This window comes from Dendrobates tinctorius, unplaced genomic scaffold (genome assembly GCF_039654945.1).
Source record: "Dendrobates tinctorius isolate UK_male_01 unplaced genomic scaffold, ASM3965494v1 ptg000065l, whole genome shotgun sequence".
In the NCBI taxonomy this organism is placed as follows: Eukaryota; Metazoa; Chordata; class Amphibia; order Anura; family Dendrobatidae; genus Dendrobates; species Dendrobates tinctorius.
Window position 1 is genome coordinate 14,893,428 of NW_027361733.1, and position 20,996 is coordinate 14,914,423.

Here is a 20,996-nt window from a genome sequence, read left to right on the forward strand (position 1 = left end):
AAGACGTAGGCCAACGTACAGCACCACCTACCACCTCTTCAGTTCGTGTTGGGGCCTCTTCCTCCAGCTCACACACTGCTGGTTCGGCTTCCTCACAGGATCGCCAAGGAAGAACCTCTGCCACTGTTGTCCGGAGACCCTGTCAGATTACACCCATAGCAGCACGTTCCCATCCATCAAAGCCATCGGTAGCACAGGCATGGGATAAAAGGCGCCCTTACTCGGCAAACCATCCCCGAGCACAGTCTCTGAATGCTGGCATTGCCAAACTTCTGGCAGTTGAAATGCTGTCATTCAGGCTGGTGGACACTGACACCTTCCGGGACTTAATGGCATTGGCAGTCCCCCAATACAACGTGCCCAGCCGCTTTTATTTCAGCAGGCGAGCCGTCCCTGCCCTGCAGAAACATGTTGAGGGCAAAATAAAACATGCGCTACTAAACGCCGTTAGTAGCAAGGTCCACCTGACCACCGATGCGTGGACCAGTAACCATGGACAGGGACGATACCTTTCCCTCACTGCCCACTGGGTCAATGTTGTGGAGCCGGGTACGGATCTGGAGAGTGGCGCTGTACGTGTTCTTCCAACGCCACGGATTGCAGGACTCCAGTCTGTACACATAGACTCCTCCTCCTACTCAAGTTCCTCAGAAACAGCAGAGCAGGAGCCTGTTACGACCGATATGAGCACAGCCGTGGCCAAACGTCAACAGGCTGTACTCAAATTAATTTCTTTGGGGAATCGAAGCCACACAGCGCAGGAGCTCTGGAATGCTATCAAGCTGGAGAGCGATGTGTGGTTTGGGCCAGCGAATCTCCAGCCGGGCTTGGTAGTGTGTGACAATGGCCGAAATCTGGTGGCAGCTCTTGGCCTAGGCAACCTCACACACATCCCATGTCTGGCACATGTTCTTAACTTGGTCGTGCAGAGCTTTCTGAGGGACTATCCGGATCTTGATGCACTGTTGCACAAGGTCCGCATAGAGTGCGCTCACTTGCGACGTTCCAGCACGGCAAGATCGCGCCTCGCTGCTCTGCAGCGACGATTTGGCCTTCCGGAACATCGCATCATATGTGACCTACCCACCCGGTGGAATTCAACGTTACATATGTTGGAGCGGTTGTGTGAGCAGCAGGCAGCATTCATGGAGTACCAGCTGCATCAGGCGCAAACAAGTCGCACTGTGCGCCGTTCACACTTCAGCACCATTGAGTGGGCCTCTATGAAGGACATCTGCCTCGTTTTGCGTGCCTTCGATGAATCCACGCGGATGGCGAGTGCAGATGATGCACTAGTCAGCATGACTGTCCCCCTTATCTGCCTGCTTCAACAAACACTGCAAGCACTAAGGGATGAGGTTTCAGAAGAGGTGGAGGATGAGGAGTCCCAAATGCCATCTGCTTCTGGACAGTCTGCGCTACGTGTTTCCTCACAAAGGCCTAGGCAGGGGACACTTTGTGAGGAGGATGAGGAGGAGTCGATGGAGGAGGAAGACATCTCTCCAGAGGAGGGAGGTACACAAACCTCTACTCAGTATGTACAGCGAGGGTGGGGTGATGCAGAGCAGGCCGAGGTCACGCCTCAAACAGGGGACAGCGGTTCTTTGGCAGTTGGGAGTCTGCAGCACATGGTTGATTTCATGCTGCAGTGCCTGAGAAACGACCGCCGCATCGCCCACATTCTCGTCTCGGCTGATTATTGGGTGTACACCCTCCTAGATCCTCGCTACCGGGACAGCGTACAAAGGCTCATACCAACGTTGAACCGGGAGCGTAAAATGCGGGAGTACGAAGAGTCACTGGTGCAGTCCATAATGTTTTCCATTCCACCCGACAGCATTGTTGCTATTGCTTTAAAAAGCAGCTCTGTGCGTCGAGGCAGTGGAGGAAACTCTGCACAAAGAGGGAGCAGAGGCAGCGCCGCAGCACAAGGCAAGACCACTATGGCCCAAATGTGGCAAAGTTTTGTGTGTCCACCACAATTGTCTACAACATCAGCGACGCCTCGAGTCAGCAGGAGGCAACGCTTCCGTCAGATGGTGTCAGACAACATGTCTTGCCCTGTCGCTGTACTCCCAGATGGCTCTTCCCCCTTCAAGTTTTGGGTCTCTAAGCTGGATACATGGCCAGAGCTTAGCCAGTATGCATTGGAGGTGCTGGCTTGCCCTGCTGCCAGTGTATTATCGGAACGTGTCTTTAGTGCCGCAGGTGGTGTACTAACAGACCGTCGCACGCGACTATCTTCCGATAATGTTGACCGGCTGACTTTTCTGAAAATGAACAAGGCCTGGATCTCAAAAGACTTTGCCATTCCTCTTACAGACTAAATTAGTGGTTGGCAACTGTATCCAGGTCTGCTGGTGTGTTCATTTTTCTACCACCTGAACTATAATCCCTGTGCTTCAACACAGCCAGTTGTCGCTCAGATGTGTCGTCTGCACAGAGAAACACACTAGCTCCTGTGTTAGTGGGGTTCAGTAATGCCAGCTGATCCCCTGCTGTGTGGACGGCAAAGTCACCAGCTCCATCAACATTCAAACCACTACTGATTTTTAACCGTGCCCAACTTAGGTCTCTGGCTCCACTGTCTCTACTATTTCCCCTGACCTCCAACCCCGCCATCTACATCTCTGAAGTGGCGTCAGCACAATCTACACTTGTTCCTGTGTTCCTGTGGCTCAGTCCCATCAGTTTATCCCCTGATGTGTGTCCGGCAAGGTCTCCTGCTCTGTCCACATTCCCATAACCAGTAGTGGGAATGAGGACAGAGCTGGCGAACTTGCCGGACAAACATCAGGGGATCAACTGACGGGACTGAGCACCAGTAACACAGGAACAAGTGTAGATTGTGCTGACGCCACTTCAGAGATGTAGCTGGCGGGGTTGGAGGCCAGGGTAAATAGTAGAGACAGTGGAGCCAGAGGCCTAAGTGGAGCATGGTTAGAATCAGTAGTAGTCCACAACCTACATAAAAACCGCTGCCCATTGGCCTCTGCATGCGGCATGCGTAATCCTGGGCTCCAACAGTGTCAGTTGGTGTTCAGAAGTGTCGTCTCCACAGAGCCAAACACATTCGTTCGAGTGTTAGTGGGGTTCAGCACTGCCAGCTGTTCCCCTGCTGTGGAGATGGCAAGTCTCCTGCTGCCTTCACCTGCCAAAAACAACAGGCCCCAGCCTGCTCCTCGGCTAATCCTGGGCTCCAACAGCGTCAGTTGGTGTTCAGAAGTGTCGTCTCCACAGAGCCAAACACATTCGTTCAAGTGTTAGTGGGGTTCAGCACTGCCAGCTGTTCCCCTGCTGTGGAGATGGCAAGTCTCCTGCTGCCTTCACCTGCCAAAATCCAGTAGGCCCCAGCCTGCTCCTCGCCTAATCCTGGGCTCCAACAGCGTCAGTTGGTGTTCAGAAGTGTCGTCTCCACAGAGCCAGACACATTCGTTCGAGTGTTAGTGGGTTTCAGCACTGCCAGCTGTTCCCCTGCTGTGGAGATGTCAAGTCTCCTGCTGCCTTCACCTGCCAAAATCCAGTAGGCCCCAGCCTGCTCCTCGCCTAATCCTGGGCTCCAACAGCGTCAGTTGGTGTTCAGAAGTGTCGTCTCCACAGAGCCAGACACATTCGTTCGAGTGTTAGTGGGTTTCAGCACTGCCAGCTGTTCCCCTGCTGTGGAGATGGCAAGTCTCCTGCTGCCTTCACCTGCCAAAAACAACAGGCCCCAGCCTGCTCCTCGCCTAATCCTGGGCTCCAACAGCGTCAGTTGGTGTTCAGAAGTGTCGTCTCCACAGAGCCAAACACATTCGTTCAAGTGTTAGTGGGGTTCAGCACTGCCAGCTGTTCCCCTGCTGTGGAGATGGCAAGTCTCCTGCTGCCTTCACCTGCCAAAATCCAGTAGGCCCCAGCCTGCTCCTCGCCTAATCCTGGGCTCCAACAGCGTCAGTTGGTGTTCAGAAGTGTCGTCTCCACAGAGCCAAACACATTCGTTCAAGTGTTAGTGGGGTTCAGCACTGCCAGCTGTTCCCCTGCTGTGGAGATGGCAAGTCTCCTGCTGCCTTCACCTGCCAAAATCCAGTAGGCCCCAGCCTGCTCCTCGCCTAATCCTGGGCTCCAACAGCGTCAGTTGGTGTTCAGAAGTGTCGTCTCCACAGAGCCAAACACATTCGTTCAAGTGTTAGTGGGGTTCAGCACTGCCAGCTGTTCCCCTGCTGTGGAGATGGCAAGTCTCCTGCTGCCTTCACCTGCCAAAATCCAGTAGGCCCCAGCCTGCTCGTCGCCTAATCCTGGGCTCCAACAGCGTCAGTTGGTGTTCAGAAGTGTCGTCTCCACAGAGCCAAACACATTCGTTCAAGTGTTAGTGGGGTTCAGCACTGCCAGCTGTTCCCCTGCTGTGGAGATGGCAAGTCTCCTGCTGCCTTCACCTGCCAAAATCCAGTAGGCCCCAGCCTGCTCCTCGCCTAATCCTGGGCTCCAACAGCGTCAGTTGGTGTTCAGAAGTGTCGTCTCCACAGAGCCAGACACATTCGTTCGAGTGTTAGTGGGTTTCAGCACTGCCAGCTGTTCCCCTGCTGTGGAGATGGCAAGTCTCCTGCTGCCTTCACCTGCCAAAATCCAGTAGGCCCCAGCCTGCTCCTCACCTAATCCTGGGCTCCAACAGCGTCAGTTGGTGTTCAGAAGTGTCGTCTCCACAGAGCCAGACACATTCGTTCGAATGTTAGTGGGTTTCAGCACTGCCAGCTGTTCCCCTGCTGTGGAGATGGCAAGTCTCCTGCTGCCTTCACCTGCCAAAAACAACAGGCCCCAGCCTGCTCCTCGCCTAATCCTGGGCTCCAACAGCGTCAGTTGGTGTTCAGAAGTGTCGTCTCCACAGAGCCAAACACATTCGTTCAAGTGTTAGTGGGGTTCAGCACTGCCAGCTGTTCCCCTGCTGTGGAGATGGCAAGTCTCCTGCTGCCTTCACCTGCCAAAATCCAGTAGGCCCCAGCCTGCTCGTCGCCTAATCCTGGGCTCCAACAGCGTCAGTTGGTGTTCAGAAGTGTCGTCTCCACAGAGCCAAACACATTCGTTCAAGTGTTAGTGGGGTTCAGCACTGCCAGCTGTTCCCCTGCTGTGGAGATGGCAAGTCTCCTGCTGCCTTCACCTGCCAAAATCCAGTAGGCCCCAGCCTGCTCCTCGCCTAATCCTGGGCTCCAACAGCGTCAGTTGGTGTTCAGAAGTGTCGTCTCCACAGAGCCAAACACATTCGTTCAAGTGTTAGTGGGGTTCAGCACTGCCAGCTGTTCCCCTGCTGTGGAGATGGCAAGTCTCCTGCTGCCTTCACCTGCCAAAATCCAGTAGGCCCCAGCCTGCTCCTCGCCTAATCCTGGGCTCCAACAGCGTCAGTTGGTGTTCAGAAGTGTCGTCTCCACAGAGCCAGACACATTCGTTCGAGTGTTAGTGGGTTTCAGCACTGCCAGCTGTTCCCCTGCTGTGGAGATGGCAAGTCTCCTGCTGCCTTCACCTGCCAAAATCCAGTAGGCCCCAGCCTGCTCCTCGCCAAATCCTGGGCTCCAACAGCGTCAGTTGGTGTTCAGAAGTGTCGTCTCCACAGAGCCAAACACATTCGTTCGAGTGTTAGTGGGTTTCAGCACTGCCAGCTGTTCCCCTGCTGTGGAGATGGCAAGTCTCCTGCTGCCTTCACCTGCCAAAATCCAGTAGGCCCCAGCCTGCTCCACGCCTAATCCTGGGCTCCAACAGCGTCAGTTGGTGTTCAGAAGTGTCGTCTCCACAGAGCCAAACACATTCGTTCAAGTGTTAGTGGGTTTCAGCACTGCCAGCTGTTCCCCTGCTGTGGAGATGGCAAGTCTCCTGCTGCCTTCACCTGCCAAAATCCAGTAGGCCCCAGCCTGCTCCACGCCTAATCCTGGGCTCCAACAGCGTCAGTTGGTGTTCAGAAGTGTCGTCTCCACAGAGCCAAACACATTCGTTCAAGTGTTAGTGGGGTTCAGCACTGCCAGCTGTTCCCCTGCTGTGGAGATGGCAAGTCTCCTGCTGCCTTCACCTGCCAAAATCCAGTAGGCCCCAGCCTGCTCCTCGCCAAATCCTGGGCTCCAACAGCGTCAGTTGGTGTTCAGAAGTGTCGTCTCCACAGAGCCAAACACATTCGTTCGCGTGTTAGTGGGTTTCAGCACTGCCAGCTGTTCCCCTGCTGTGGAGATGGCAAGTCTCCTGCTGCCTTCACCTGCCAAAATCCAGTAGGCCCCAGCCTGCTCCTCGCCTAATCCTGGGCTCCAACAGCGTCAGTTGGTGTTCAGAAGTGTCGTCTCCACAGAGCCAAACACATTCGTTCAAGTGTTAGTGGGGTTCAGCAATGCCAGCTGTTCCCCTGCTGTGGAGATGGCAGTCTCTCCTGCTGTCTCCGCATTCCAAAGACAGTAGGCCTCTGCCTACACCCTCCTATTTCCTGGGCTTCAACACAGCCAGTTGTAGCTCGGAAGTGCCGTCCACACGGAAAGAGACACTTGCTCCCGTGTCTCATTGGGGTTCAGTAATGTCAGCTGATCCCCTGCTGTGTGGATGGCAGTCTCTCCTGCTGTCACCTCATTCAAAATACAGTAGGCCTCTGCCTCCACCCTCCAATTTCCTGGGCTTCAACACAGCCAGTTGTAGTTCGGAAGTGCCGTCCACACGGAAAGAGACACTTGCTCCCGTGTCTCAGTGGGGTTCAGTAACGTCAGCTGATCCCCTGCTGTGTGGATGGCAGTCTCTCCTGCTGTCACCTCATTCAAAATACAGTAGGCCTCTGCCTACACCCTCCAATTTCCTGGGCTTCAACACAGCCAGTTGTAGTTCGGAAGTGCCGTCCACACGGAAAGAGACACTTGCTCCCGTGTCTCAGTGGGGTTCAGTAACGTCAGCTGATCCCCTGCTGTGTGGATGGCAGTCTCTCCTGCTGTCACCTCATTCAAAATACAGTAGGCCTCTGCCTACACCCTCCAATTTCCTGGGCTTCAACACAGCCAGTTGTAGTTCGGAAGTGCCGTCCACACGGAAAGAGACACTTGCTCCCGTGTCTCAGTGGGGTTCAGTAACGTCAGCTGATCCCCTGCTGTGTGGATGGCAGTCTCTCCTGCTGTCACCACATTCCAAATACAGTAGGCCTCTGCCTACACCCTCCTATTTCCTGGGCTTCAACACAGCCAGTTGTAGCTCGGAAGTGCCGTCCACACGGAAAGAGACACTTGCTCCCGTGTCTCAGTGGGGTTCAGTAACGTCAGCTGATCCCCTGCTGTGTGGATGGCAGTCTCTCCTGCTGTCACCTCATTCAAAATACAGTAGGCCTCTGCCTACACCCTCCAATTTCCTGGGCTTCAACACAGCCAGTTGTAGTTCGGAAGTGCCGTCCACACGGAAAGAGACACTTGCTCCCGTGTTTCAGTGGGGTTCAGTAACGTCAGCTGATCCCCTGCTGTGTGGATGGCAGTCTCTCCTGCTGTCACCTCATTCAAAATACAGTAGGCCTCTGCCTACACCCTCCAATTTCCTGGGCTTCAACTCAGCCAGTTGTAGCTCGGAAGTGCCGTCCACATGGAAAGAGATACTTGCTCCCGTGTCTCAGTGGGGTTCAGTAACGTCAGCTGATCCCCTGCTGTGTGGATGGCAGTCTCTCCTGCTGTCACCTCATTCAAAATACAGTAGGCCTCTGCCTACACCCTCCTATTTCCTGGGCTTCAACACAGCCAGTTGTAGTTCGGAAGTGCCGTCCACACGGAAAGAGATACTTGCTCCCGTGTCTCAGTGGGGTTCAGTAACGTCAGCTGATCCCCTGCTGTGTGGATGGCAGTCTCTCCTGCTGTCACCTCATTCAAAATACAGTAGGCCTCTGCCTACACCCTCCTATTTCCTGGGCTTCAACACAGCCAGTTGTAGTTCGGAAGTGCCGTCCACACGGAAAGAGATACTTGCTCCCGTGTCTCAGTGGGGTTCAGTAACGTCAGCTGATCCCCTGCTGTGTGGATGGCAGTCTCTCCTGCTGTCACCTCATTCAAAATACAGTAGGCCTCTGCCTACACCCTCCTATTTCCTGGGCTTCAACACAGCCAGTTGTAGTTCGGAAGTGCCGTCCACACGGAAAGAGATACTTGCTCCCGTGTCTCAGTGGGGTTCAGTAACGTCAGCTGATCCCCTGCTGTGTGGATGGCAGTCTCTCCTGCTGTCACCTCATTCAAAATACAGTAGGCCTCTGCCTACACCCTCCAATTTCCTGGGCTTCAACACAGCCAGTTGTAGTTCGGAAGTGCCGTCCACACGGAAAGAGACACTTGCTCCCGTGTCTCAGTGGGGTTCAGTAACGTCAGCTGATCCCCTGCTGTGTGGATGGCAGTCTCTCCTGCTGTCACCTCATTCAAAATACAGTAGGCCTCTGCCTACACCCTCCTATTTCCTGGGCTTCAACACAGCCAGTTGTAGTTCGGAAGTGCCGTCCACACGGAAAGAGACACTTGCTCCCGTGTCTCAGTGGGGTTCAGTCAAGTCAGCTGATCCCCTGCTGTGTAGATGGCAAAGTCTCCTGCTGCCTACACAGTCGTACCACTACTGATTTTTAACCGTGCTCCAATTAGGCCTGTGGCTCCACTGTCTCTCGTATTTCCCCTGTCCTCCAACCCCGCCAGTTACAGCTCCGAAGTGGCGTCTGCACAATCCACACTTGTTCCTGTGTTACAGGTGTTCAGTCCGGTCAGTTAATCCCCTGATGTGTGTCCGGCAATGTCGCCTGCTCTGTCCACATTCCCATTATGGGAATGTGGACAGAGCAGGCGACATTGCCGGACACACATCAGGGGATTAACTGACCGGACTGAACACCTGTAACACAGGAACAAGTGTGGATTGTGCAGACGCCACTTCGGAGCTGTAACTGGTGGGGTTGGAGGACAGGGGAAATACGAAAATCAGTGAAGCCACAGACCTAAGTGGAGCCTGGTTAAAATTAGTAGTCTACAACCGATCTTAAAATTTCTTCAATTCAGCCTCAGCCTGCTCCGTGCTTGTCCCTGGGCTTCAACACAGCCAGTTGTTGCTCGGAAGTGCCGTCTTCACAGAGTAAAACACTAGCTCCTGTGTTTGTGGGGTTCAGTAACGTCAGCTGTTCCCCTGCTGTTTTGATGGCAATCTGTCCTGCTGCCTCCCAATTGACAGCACATCAGGCCTCAGCCTGCTAAGTGCTTGTCCTGGGCTCCAACATCGCCAGTTGCTGCTCATAACTGACTTTGGCACGGGTACTCCCTCCTGCCCAGCTTGGTTCCAGCCCTGCCTGCTGTTTCTGGGAAGTGTCAATGTCAGTTTGCCACCCCAAGTTGCCATGTCGTGTTGCGGTTGGGTTAGCCGAGGCTAGGGTGCCAGCAGTTTAGGTGCTTCCTATGTGGACTGCGGGTTCTGGTAAGAAAGGCTTGTTCCATAGTGCCAGTAGGACAAGCACCCCCTGTAGGACTGTGTGATTCGGTAACTGCGGCCAGCTTGCGGCATGCCAACTTTGCTTTTCAGGGGTAACTTCTGATACCCCTCCGGGTTCCAGCACCGTCAGCTGGTTCTCGTCAGAGCCTTTGGCCTAGGTGCCTCCATCTCGGTATCCGAGTTCCGGCAACGTCTGCTGGTCCTTGGTAGTGCTTTGTAGCACAGGTACCTCCTGCTTTGTAACCGGGTTCCAGCACCGTCAGCTGGTCCTCGGTTGTGCCATTGGCTCTTATTCCTTCTGCTGCCCCTCCGGGTGCCAGCACTGTCAGCTGGTCCTCGCTATTTCCATTTGCTCTTGCAGCTTATGCTACCCCTCCGGGTTCCAGCACCGTCAGCTGGTTCTCGTCAGAGCCTTTGGCCTAGGTGCCTCCATCTCGGTATCCGAGTTCCGGCAACGTCTGCTGGTCCTTGGTAGTGCTTTGTAGCACAGGTACCTCCTGCTTAGTAACCGGGTTCCAGCACCGTCAGCTGGTCCTCGGTAGTGCCATTGGCTCTTGTTCCTTCTGCTGCCCCTCCGGGTGCCAGTACCGTCAGCTGGTTCAAGAGGACAAAGAACAGGAAGACAACCACCAAGATGCAGAACAACAAGAGAGAGAAGACAAAGAAGCATAAAAAAAACAAAGCAGAAGAACATTAAGCATAAGACTAATACTCTGAGCAAATGATATTATCTTATTTATAAGCAGAAGAAGACTAAGCAGTGTATGGGGGTGAGTCCGTTCCGCCTCGTGGTGCCCCTGGAAAAGGCCTGCTGCTGCAGGCCAAACTGAACGCGGACAAATCCTGTTGTAAATCTTTTGTGACAGGCAGAACGGAAGGTGTAAACTTCTAACTTTTCTAGATAACAACTACAGGAATGCCTGACACAAACAAGAATATGATGAAGAAGAATAGGAAGAAGATGAAGAAGTTGAATATGTAGAATAATAATTGTTGAATAAGAAGAATATGAAGAATGTAAGAAAAGGAAGAAGAAGAAGAAGAATGTAAAAAAAGGAAGTAGAAGAATTTAAAAAAGGAAGAAGAAGAAGAATGTAAAAAAAGGAATAAGAAGAAGAATGTAAAAAAAGGAAGAAGAAGAATGTAAAAAAAGGAAGTAGAAGAATGTAAAAAAAGGAAGTAGAAGAAGAAGAATGTAAAAAAAGGAATAAGAAGAAGAAGAAGAAGAAGGTAAAAAAGGGAAGAAGAATAAGAAAGAAGAAGAAAGAAGAAGAAGACATACATGTCTGCCAAAATATAAATGAGGCTAACATAGTCAATATCTTTGTAACTCCTAACGTCTTTAAAAAAAAAGTTTAATTCCTGCTATTCCTTTTGATTGGGCTAAAACTCTATGGCTTTAATGTCTCCTCCACCTCCCACAATACATTCTACATTATTCTTAGTTGTTTTTCTTCATGTAGAATTAACCTACAAGGAAAGAAAGGGTTTTTTTTAATTCCGATATTTTGGCCCCATTGACTTGCATTGGTTACCGGTATCGGAATCGGCGATACCGATATTTTTTTTTAAGATCGGCCGATCCATTCCGATCCGATATTTTCAAGTATCGGCTGGTATCGCTCAACTCTAATAATAATGCCAAAGAATTTGTGTTTGCAATCATTTTCAGGAAGAAACTGAGTTTTATCTGACAGAATTGCAGGGGTGTCAATACTTTTGGCCATGACTGTAAATGCATAATAATAATAAATATATATATATATATATATATACACACACAAAAGTTCGGTAAATACTCTAGTTTACGTCAAATGTCAGTGTTTTTGGTGGCATTGTAAGGGGAAGGAATTAACTAGGCTTGTCTCTTCCGTGACATGTCCGGAAATGTGGGGGCTGTCATCTAAGTTGCAGGGGGGAAAGCTTAAAGCACGAGACCTGTACTCAGGAGAAGGGGGCATGGTCAAGCTGAGAAAACATTCGCACGCGAGGATTCAAACAGTTTGGGTGGGAACATCGAGCGCGCGAGATGCCTGTGACGTAATATCTGCTGAGAGGCGACTGGGCAGAGAAAAGAAGAGACTGGGACAGCAAAGTGCTTTGATAGGAGACTACCGACTGGGTACCGCTCAGATACCGCTGTCTCCGCTAACATCGTTGCCCTCACTGAGACCACTGACACAGCCGACAATGCTGCCACAGCCACCCCACTGACAGCACTGACCGTGAGAGACAAGGTCTGTGAACGGGACTTAGGCGCGCATCCAGGGGTGGATTAAGGGTAGCCAGGGCCCGGGGCAGTTCAGACTCTGTGGGCCCCCCTCGTCACGTGACGGGGGTCACGAATCGAAGAGCCACACTCTACATAGAGAATAATGGGGCCTCCAGCACCGACCTCCACCCGCAGAGCCACACTCTACATAGAGAATAATGGGGCCTCCAGTACCGACCTCCACCCGCAGAGCCGCACTCCACATAGAGAATAATGGAGCCTCCAGCACCGACCTCCACCTGCAGAGCCCCACTCCACATAGAGAATAATGGAGCCTCCAGCACTGACCTCCACCTGCAGAGCCACACTCCACACAGAGAATAATGGAGCCTCCAGCACCGACCTCCACCCGCAGAGCCCCACTCCACATAGAGAATAATGGAGCCTCCAGCACCGACCTCCACCCGCAGAGCCGCACTCCACATAGAGAATAATGGAGCCTCCAGCACCGACCTCCACCCGCAGAGCCACACTCCACATAGAGAATAATGGAGCCTCCAGCACCTACCTCCACCCGCAGAGCCGCACTCCACATAGAGAATAATGGAGCCTCCGGCACCGACCTCCACCCACAGAGCCACACTCCACATAGAGAATAATGGAGCCTCCAGGACCGACCTCCACCCGCAGAGCCCCACTCCACATAGAGAATAATGGAGCCTCCAGCACCGACCTCCACCCGCAGAGCCCCACTCCACATAGAGAATAATGGAGCCTCCAGCACCGACCTCCACCCGCAGAGCCGCACTCCACATAGAGAATAATGGAGCCTCCAGCACCGACCTCCACCCGCAGAGCCGCACTCCACATAGAGAATAATGGGGCCTCCAGCACCGACCTCCACCCGCAGAGCCCCACTCCACATAGAGAATAATGGGGCCTCCAGCACCGACCTCCACCCGCAGAGCCCCACTCCACATAGAGAATAATGGAGCCTCCAGCACCGACCTCCACCCGCAGAGCCTCACTCCACATAGAGAATAATGGAGCCTCCAGCACCGACCTCCACCCGCAGAGCCGCACTCCACATACTGTAGAGAATAATGGGGCCTCCAGCACCGACCTCCACCCGCACTCCACATAGAGAATAATGGAGCCTCCAGCACCGACCTCCACCCGCAGAGCCCCACTCCACATAGAGAATAATGGGGCCTCCGACACCGACCTCCACCCGCAGAGCCCCACTCCACATAGAGAATAATGGGGCCTCCAGCACTGACCTCCACCCGCAGAGCCGCACTCCACATAGAGAATAATGGAGCCTCCAGCACCGACCTCCACCCGCAGAGCCTCACTCCACATAGAGAATAATGGAGCCTCCAGCACTGACCTCCACCCACAGAGCCGCACTCCACATAGAGAATAAAGGGGCCTCCAGCACCTACCTCCACCCGCAGAGCCGCACTCCACATAGAGAATAATGGAGCCTCCAGCACCGACCTCCACCGGCAGAGCCGCACTCCACATAGAGAATAATGGAGCCTCCAGCACCGACCTCCACCCGCAGAGCCGCACTCCACATACATGGCTGCTCTCAGTGCTGTGCGCACAGGACCTGTGATGAGGTCACAGGAGGGGAGGAGACAGGGGTCACATGATCGCAGGCCCTGACACCTTACCTCCTGTGATCTCATCACAAGCCTTTGCACGCTACCAGCAGCATCAGCGTTCACGCTACTTGTAGATGCTGCTGGTAGCAGAGCACATAATGCTGCCCCCACGGTCACTCACTTTTAGGTGGGGAGAAGATGGAGTGCCATTGCAGCAGCCAGCAGGAATGTGGTGGGGGCCCCCTTAGAAGCTCTTGTGGTGGGGGCCCCGGGGCTGAAGCCCCGCCTGCCCTGCCTATAATCCGGCCCTGCGCGGTGGCGGATTATAATGGGGCAATTTACTGGCCTGGGCTGTGGGCCCCTTAACCCCACTGGGCCCGGGGCGACTGCCCAAATTGACCTCATTATAATCCGCCACTGCGCGCATCGATACGGCACAGGGAACCAGGCTGACCATTGTAAACTCTGTTTGGGCAGTGCTGCAGGTCTGTGTAGTGTTGGGACATTCGCCGTTGAGGATAAGGACATTTCCCTCTTCGTCACCTCATCTCCTGGACCCAATACCTGCGTCCGGATTCCGGATTCCGGGAGGACACCGCCAACGTAAAGAGATTTTACACCATCTTCCTCAGAACTGTGACAGACTCCCGCTGTGACCCCCAGTCACAGACAGGAGTTCAACCGTGACTGGCGCCTGAGTGATAAGTTATATTTACGATATATACTCACGTATAAGCCGAAATTTTCATCAAAATTTTTTGTGCTGAAAACGCCCCTCTCGGCTTATACACAAGTCATACATCAATACTCACCCTCCATAGCTGGATCTCCATCTTCCCTGCATCTCTCTGTTATCCTGGGGCTGGCATCTCTTCCTGTTCCTTTCCAGAGCGGACACGTGACCCCGTTCATTAAGGTCATGAATATAGACACATTTCCACTCCCATTCATTACCTTAATGAGCCGGGTCACATGACCGCTCTGCAAAGGAACAGGAAGAGATGCCAGCCCCAGGATAAAGAGATGCAGGGAAGATGGAGATCCAGGGAAGCCAGGAGGGTGAGTAGGAGGGGAGGAGGTTATGTGTACTGTTTGGCACTGCTTATGGGGCACTCTGGCACTGTTTGTGTGCTCTCTGGCATTGTTTATGGGGGAATTCTGCCGCTGCTTATGGGGCACTATGGTACAGTTTATGTGTACTCTCTGACACTGTCTATGGGGACAATATGACACTGAGGACAATATGGCACTGTTTATGGGGGGGAATTTTGGTACTGTTATGTACTCTTTGGCATTGCTTATGTGTACTCCCTGACTGCTTATGGGGCGCTCTGGCATTGTTATATGTACTCCTTGACTGTTTATGGGGGTGCTATGATATTATGTGTACTCCCTGACTGCTTATGGGGGCGCTCTGGTACTGTTATGTGTACTCCCTGTTTATGGGGGCGCTCTGACACTTGGAGCTTTCTCAGTGTCACCGGTGATTATACCATTATTACATGATATTATGTGATAACTGTGATACCAGGGATGAGGGGACTATGCATACCCGGCTTATACTCGAGTCAATAAGCTTACCCGGCTTTCTTTGGCAAAATTAGCTGCCTCGGCTTATACTCGGGTCGGCTTATACATGAGTATATACAGTAATTGTATTGTCAGCTTTACTTGTCCTTGTTCCTTAACTAAACCCCAAGAGTCCTTTGCTGTATTAGGAAATAGTATCCATCCGTTTCCTCCCTGTGTGGCGTTTCTGCTGTGTAAATAAACCCCTATCACCCTTCGTCTGTGCACAGTCTGTTACTGCATCCTACGTGTCTGCGGTCTTCTCACAGCAGCATGGGCCGCAAAATGTCCCGCGAGTGTTTACACTGATGACATACGGATGCCATTCCTGTGTCATCAAGGAGATACGCACCAGTGCCTGGGAATCACTGATGGAAATATTCATCAGCTGCCGCCTGCGCAATAAATAAATACACACGTGGTCAAAATTGTTGGTCCCCCTCGTTTAATGCCAGAAAAACCCACAATGGTGACAGAAATAACTTGATTCTGACAAAAGTAATAATAAATCAAAAATCTACATGAATGAACAAATGAAAGTCAGACATTGCTTTTCAACCATGCTTCCACAGAATTAAAAAAAAAAAAAAACTCATGAAATAGGCCTGGACAGAAATGATGGTATCCTTAGCTTAATATTTTGTTGCACAACCTTTTGAGGCAATCACTGCAGTCAAACGATTCCTGTAACTGTCAATGAGACTTCTACACCTCTCCACAGGTATTTTGGCCCACTCCTCAAGGGCAAACTGCTCCAGTTGTCTCGTGTTTGAGGCTATGTGCACACGTTGCGGAATTTTAGCTTTTTTGCCGCGTTTTTTTGCTGCAAAAACACTTGCACAACGCAACCCATTGTGTTCCATGGCATTCTGCACATGCTGTGCTAATGCTGCGTATTTTTCCACTGCGGAATCGCATGCTCATACAGGACACATAGGAATGCATTGTTCCGCTTACTTTCCGCATGTGGCTATGTGCGGATGGTACCCAGGGTCTGGAGGAGAGGAGACTCTCCAGGCCCTGGGTACCATATCCCTGTTAAAAAAAGAATTAATTAAAAAGAATTAAAATAAAAAATTGTGATATTCTCACCTTCCAGCAGCCCCTGCAGCTTTCCCAGGCCTCAGCGATGCTCCCAGCAAGTCCTGTTGCCAGTGATGCCTTACGACAATGACCTGTGATGCTACGTCATCTAGGGTCATTGTCAAAAGGCATCGCTGGGAATGGGAGTTGTCGGGAGCATCACAAGGATCGGTAACGCTGTGGAGGACGCCGGAAGGTGAGAATATCACGATTTTTTTTTTTTTAATTATTTCTAACATTTTATCTTTTTACTATTAATGCTACAAAGGCAGCCTCATCGTAAAAAGTTAGTCACACTTGTCAAACACTATGTTTGACAAGTGTGATCAAGCTGTTAATCAATTTTCCAAGTGATGCTACAGATCGCTTGGAAAACGCTAGCATTCTGCAAGCTAAATACTTCCGCGACAGGGAGTTGCAGAATTGCGGCAGAAATTTCCGCAGCAATTCCGCATGTGTGCACATAGCCTGAAGGTTGCCTTTTTCAGGAGGCACGTTTAAGCTCTTTCCAAAGATGTGTGGCTCCCCTGAGGCTCAGTCGCCACAGAGTTACTTCACCTCCTCCTGAGGTGTGGTATCCCACCATCCAGGTAAGGTGGAGACTCCTGACCATGCTCCAACACCTGCACGATACTCCACAAAGTAGTGTAGCAAGGCAGCTTCGGCAGCTCCCTGCTTGGAGTATAGCAAAGCAGCCATTGGTGGCTCCCTGCTTGGAACACAAAACGTGCTTTGAGGTGGGTGGAGTTAGATTACATTACAAGGAGCGGGAAGAGTTTAGGACGACAGTCAGTCAGTTGGTTAGAGAGTTGGAGAGAAGAAGATCCCTGGAGAGAGGGATAGATGGATGGAAGTGCTGCAGCAGATCCCAGTGACCTGGGTCTGCTGGCACGGGAAAGGAAGAGAGAGAGCAACATAGACTGAAAGCCTGATTCTCCATAGAAAGAAAGACTAGTATGGAATGTGAGGAGTAAAAGGGAACAGAGGACGTGGGTTAGAAGAGGACCCTTCCTAGAGGTTTCAAGCGCAAGGTCGGGGCCCGGTCCCCGAGGTTGTATGGATACTAATGGTCCTGCAGCAGACACCGTAGGAATAGAAGTAGTGACCACTTTATTCCCACACAAGACTTGGGGGCACAAAAGCAACTGGATAGTGAGCCGGGACTTAGTAGCAAGAAGACCCCAAAGCAGGCTACAGCTGTAGAGTAGAGTTCATAAGAACATCTGACAGGAGGAACTCCAGTGTAACTCAGTACTAGGAGAACTTCATTTAAAGGCGCTATAAGAGGAGGCGTTCAGAAAGGCACATATTGGCGGTGTGTTAGAACGGAGTATTCCATCTGGCTTGGAGGTTGACTGAGTCCCTGACCCGGAGGACACGGCACGGAGGCAGGCACCTGTTTGTACAACAGACTGTGAGTAAAACTTTGGAACTACATGCCCTGGTGTCCTCCACTTATTCCTGCGCCAACCTCCCCCGCACTGCTACATCCCTTGCGCCTGACACTACACCATCTACGTGTCACTTCACCTACTCTGCCCTGGGACTACAGCCCTGCCTGTGGAGGGCTATAACATCACTGCTGCACCACACCATCTCTCCCAGAGGATCTGTCTGCAGCGTCGGCTTACATCTTCATTGCCGAACACCACAGGTGGCGTCATGACTTGCACATTGACACTGAACATTTACAATGGACACCCAGGGCCACGGGCCGGGTTCCAGATATCGTGACATCTCCCAGTGAGGACCATCGGGCCCGGTACCGAGTACCCCACTGCCCTGGGTGTGAGGGCGTCCCAGATGCTCAATAGGATTTTGGTCAGGGCTCATAGAAGGCCACTTCAGAATAGTCCAACATTTTCCTCTTAGCCATTCTTGGGTGATTTTACCTGTATGTTCTGGGTCATTATCCTGTGGCAAGACCCATGACCTGCAATTGAGACCAAGCTTTCTAACACTGGGCAGCACATTTCTCTCTAGAATCCCTTGAAAGTCTTGAGATTTCATCGTATTCTGCACAGATTCTAGACACCCTGTGCCAGATGCAACAAAGCAACCCCAGAACATAACAGAGCCTCCTCCATGTTTCACAGTAGGGACAGTGTACTTTTCTTGATATGCTTCATTTTTCCGTCTGTGAACATAGAGCTGATGTACCTTGCCAAAAAGTTCCATTTTGTCTCATCTGTCCATAGGACATTCACCCAGAAGTTTTTTGGCTTGTCAACATGTAGCTTTGCCAATTTCAGTCTGGCTTTTTTATGATTTTTTTTTCACCAATGGTGTCCTCCTTGGTTGTCTCCCATGAAGTACACTTTGGCTCATACAACAACAGATGGTGTAATCTGACACTGATGTTTCTTGAGCTTCAAGTTCATCTTTAATCTGTTTAGAAGTTTTTCTGGGCTCTTTTGTTACCATTTGGATTATCTGTCTCTTTGATTTGTCATCAATTTTCCTCCTGCGGCCACATCCAGGGAGGTTGGCTACAGTCACATGGAGCTTAAATTTCAGAATAATATGTGCAATTGTAGTCACAGGAACATCAAGCTGCTTGGAGATGTCTTCTAACATGTACATTTAACATGTTTTTCTATAATTTTCTTTCTAATCTCCTGAGACTACTCTTTTGTTCGCTTCCTCTGGTCCATATTGAGTGTGATACACACCATGTCACCAAACAGCACAGTGAGTATCTGTAGCCCTCTATACAGGCCTACTCACTGATTCCAAGATTGTAGACACCTGTGATGCTAATTAGTGGACACACCATGATTTAACATGTCCCTTTTGTCACATTGCTTTCGGGGTACCATTATTTCTGTCCAGGCATATTTCATGAGTTTTATATTTTTAAAAATTCTGTGGAAGCATGGTTGAAAAGCAATGTCTGATTTTCATTTGTTCATTTTCATAAATTTTTTATTTATTTTTTGCTTTTGTTATATTCAAGTTATTTCTGTCACCGTTGTGGGTTTTTCTGTCATTAAACGAGTGGTACTAACAATTTTGACCACGTGTGTAGATATAAAAAAAGATTTGGAGTTCCCCTGTATTTTTGGTAACCAGCCAGACAAAAATTACAGCTGTAGGCTGCAACCCTCGGCTCACAGCGTTAGCACAGCTGGCTATCAAGAATAGAGTGGTCCCCATGCCGTATTTTTTAGTTATTTAAATAATAAACGGCCTGGGGTCCTCCCCATTTTTGACAAACAGCTAAGCTAAAGCAGACAGCTGTGGGCTGGTATTCTCAGGCTGGTAAGGGGCCATAGATATTGTCCCCCACCAGCCTAAAAATAGCAGTCCACAGTCGCCCTCAGAAAAGGCACATTATTAGATGCGCAAATTCTTTTCGTTGCCAGGCACTTCCCACTTGCCCTGTAGTGGTGGCAAGTGGGGTTCATATTTGTGAGGTTGATGTCATTTTTGTGGTGACATCAAGCCCACGGCTTAGTAATGGAGCCAGAATAATATCCTTTAATTGAAAGAATGACACAGACTCCTTTAATGAATCTAAATTAAACCATACTCACCTCATCGCCCAGTCCAAAGAAGTCATGGTCTCCTGTAACAGAATTAAAATAATAAACAATATTCCTTACCTGTCTGTCGAGAAGATAATAATCAGTTTGTCCAGCAACAAGTCAGGTCATAGGAGTTCACCGTGAGACACTGACCAGTGCTAGCACATACTGCTCAGTGTCTCTGCTGGATGCAGGCTATATAGTCGCATCATGCAACAATGCAGCCTGCCATCTATATGTAGCAGAGCTATACCCATTGCGGGACTAATGGATTATTTTCTTCTCTGCGGACCAGTAAGGAATATTCTTGCTTATTATTTTAATTTTTTTATAGGAGACATTGACTTCTGTGGACTGGGAAATCACATGAGTGTTTAATTTAGATTCATTAAAGGAGTCGGTCATTCTTTCAATTAAAGGATTTTATTCTGGGTGTTCTTTTTACCTGGGTTGGAATAGCGGTATTGCAACCACTATGGCCTGCACCGGCAGATAGCGTAGTCAGTAGTAGCCAAAGGGTTGGTACACAGGAAAAGAAATGCAGTTAAAGGATCAGCAGGTAACGTAGTCAAGAATAGCCAGGGGTCAGTACATGGAAGCAACTGTTGCTGGGTTCCTGACAGTACCCCACTCCTTCCAGGATGGCCTCTGGACATCTCTGATGAAAAGCTCTTGTAAGCCTGGGTGCATGAACGTTGTCTTCCGGCTCCCATGAATTATCACCTGGTCCTAACCCCTCCATTGCACCAAATATTTTAGTCTTCCTCTAAATCTTCTAGAGTCTAGAATTTTAACCACAATGTACTCTACTTCACCATGGACTTTTTCTGGTAGAGGAAGTGGCTGAGTTCTTCCCGGAAACAGGTTCTCACTGTATGGTTTGAGCAAGGATACATGGAAGATAGGGTGAATTTTAAGGCTGTTAGGAAGTTTTAAACAGAAAGCAACTGGGTTGATTTGTGCAGAAATTTGAAAAGGTCCTATGAATTTTTGACCCAAATTAGAAGACGGTACATTTGTTTTCAGATTTTTTGTAGAAAGTCAAATCTTGTCACCAATCTGAAGGGTAGGGGGGACTTTGCCATGTTTATCTGCTGTTTCTTTGTAATCTTTTGGGACCTTTTGTAACATCTCAGTTCTTTCTGAGTTTTCTGAAACTCTGCAAGTCTGTAACAGCAGGAGCCAAAGTATTAAATGGATGATTAGGAATAAATACTGGATGCAAACCATAGTTAGCAAAAAATGGACTTTGGGATGTTTTTGGAGTTATTATAAACAAATTCTGCCGATGGTAAATAGTCTAGCTAGTCATTCTGTAGGTAAGAAATAAAACAGCGCAGGTATTGTTCAAGAGTTTGGTTAGATCTCTCAGTCTGGCCATTGGATTGTGGGTGGATGGCAGTAGACATATTGATAGTAACTCCTAAAGCTGTACAGAAGCTTTTCCAAAATCTTGACGTAAACTGAACACTTCTATCAGAAATTACATTGTCAGTAATTCCATGCAGCCTAAATATCTCTTTGACTATTAATTCTGTAGTTTGTTCAGCGGTAGGAATCCCTTTAGTTGGAATA

At 50.3% G+C, this 20,996-nt stretch overlaps 1 long non-coding RNA gene across 1 annotated transcript in view; it reads right to left on the minus strand.

Moving 5' to 3' along the window:
• Window positions 1-14,136, minus strand: part of LOC141094931 (uncharacterized) — a 44,322-nt gene extending 30,186 nt beyond the window's left edge. Inside the window, exon 1 of the long non-coding RNA XR_012233205.1 lies at window positions 14,055-14,136. This is a non-coding gene — a long non-coding RNA (uncharacterized lncRNA). The remainder of the gene's footprint in view (window positions 1-14,054) is intronic.
• Between the last annotated feature and the right edge of the window lie 6,860 nt (window positions 14,137-20,996).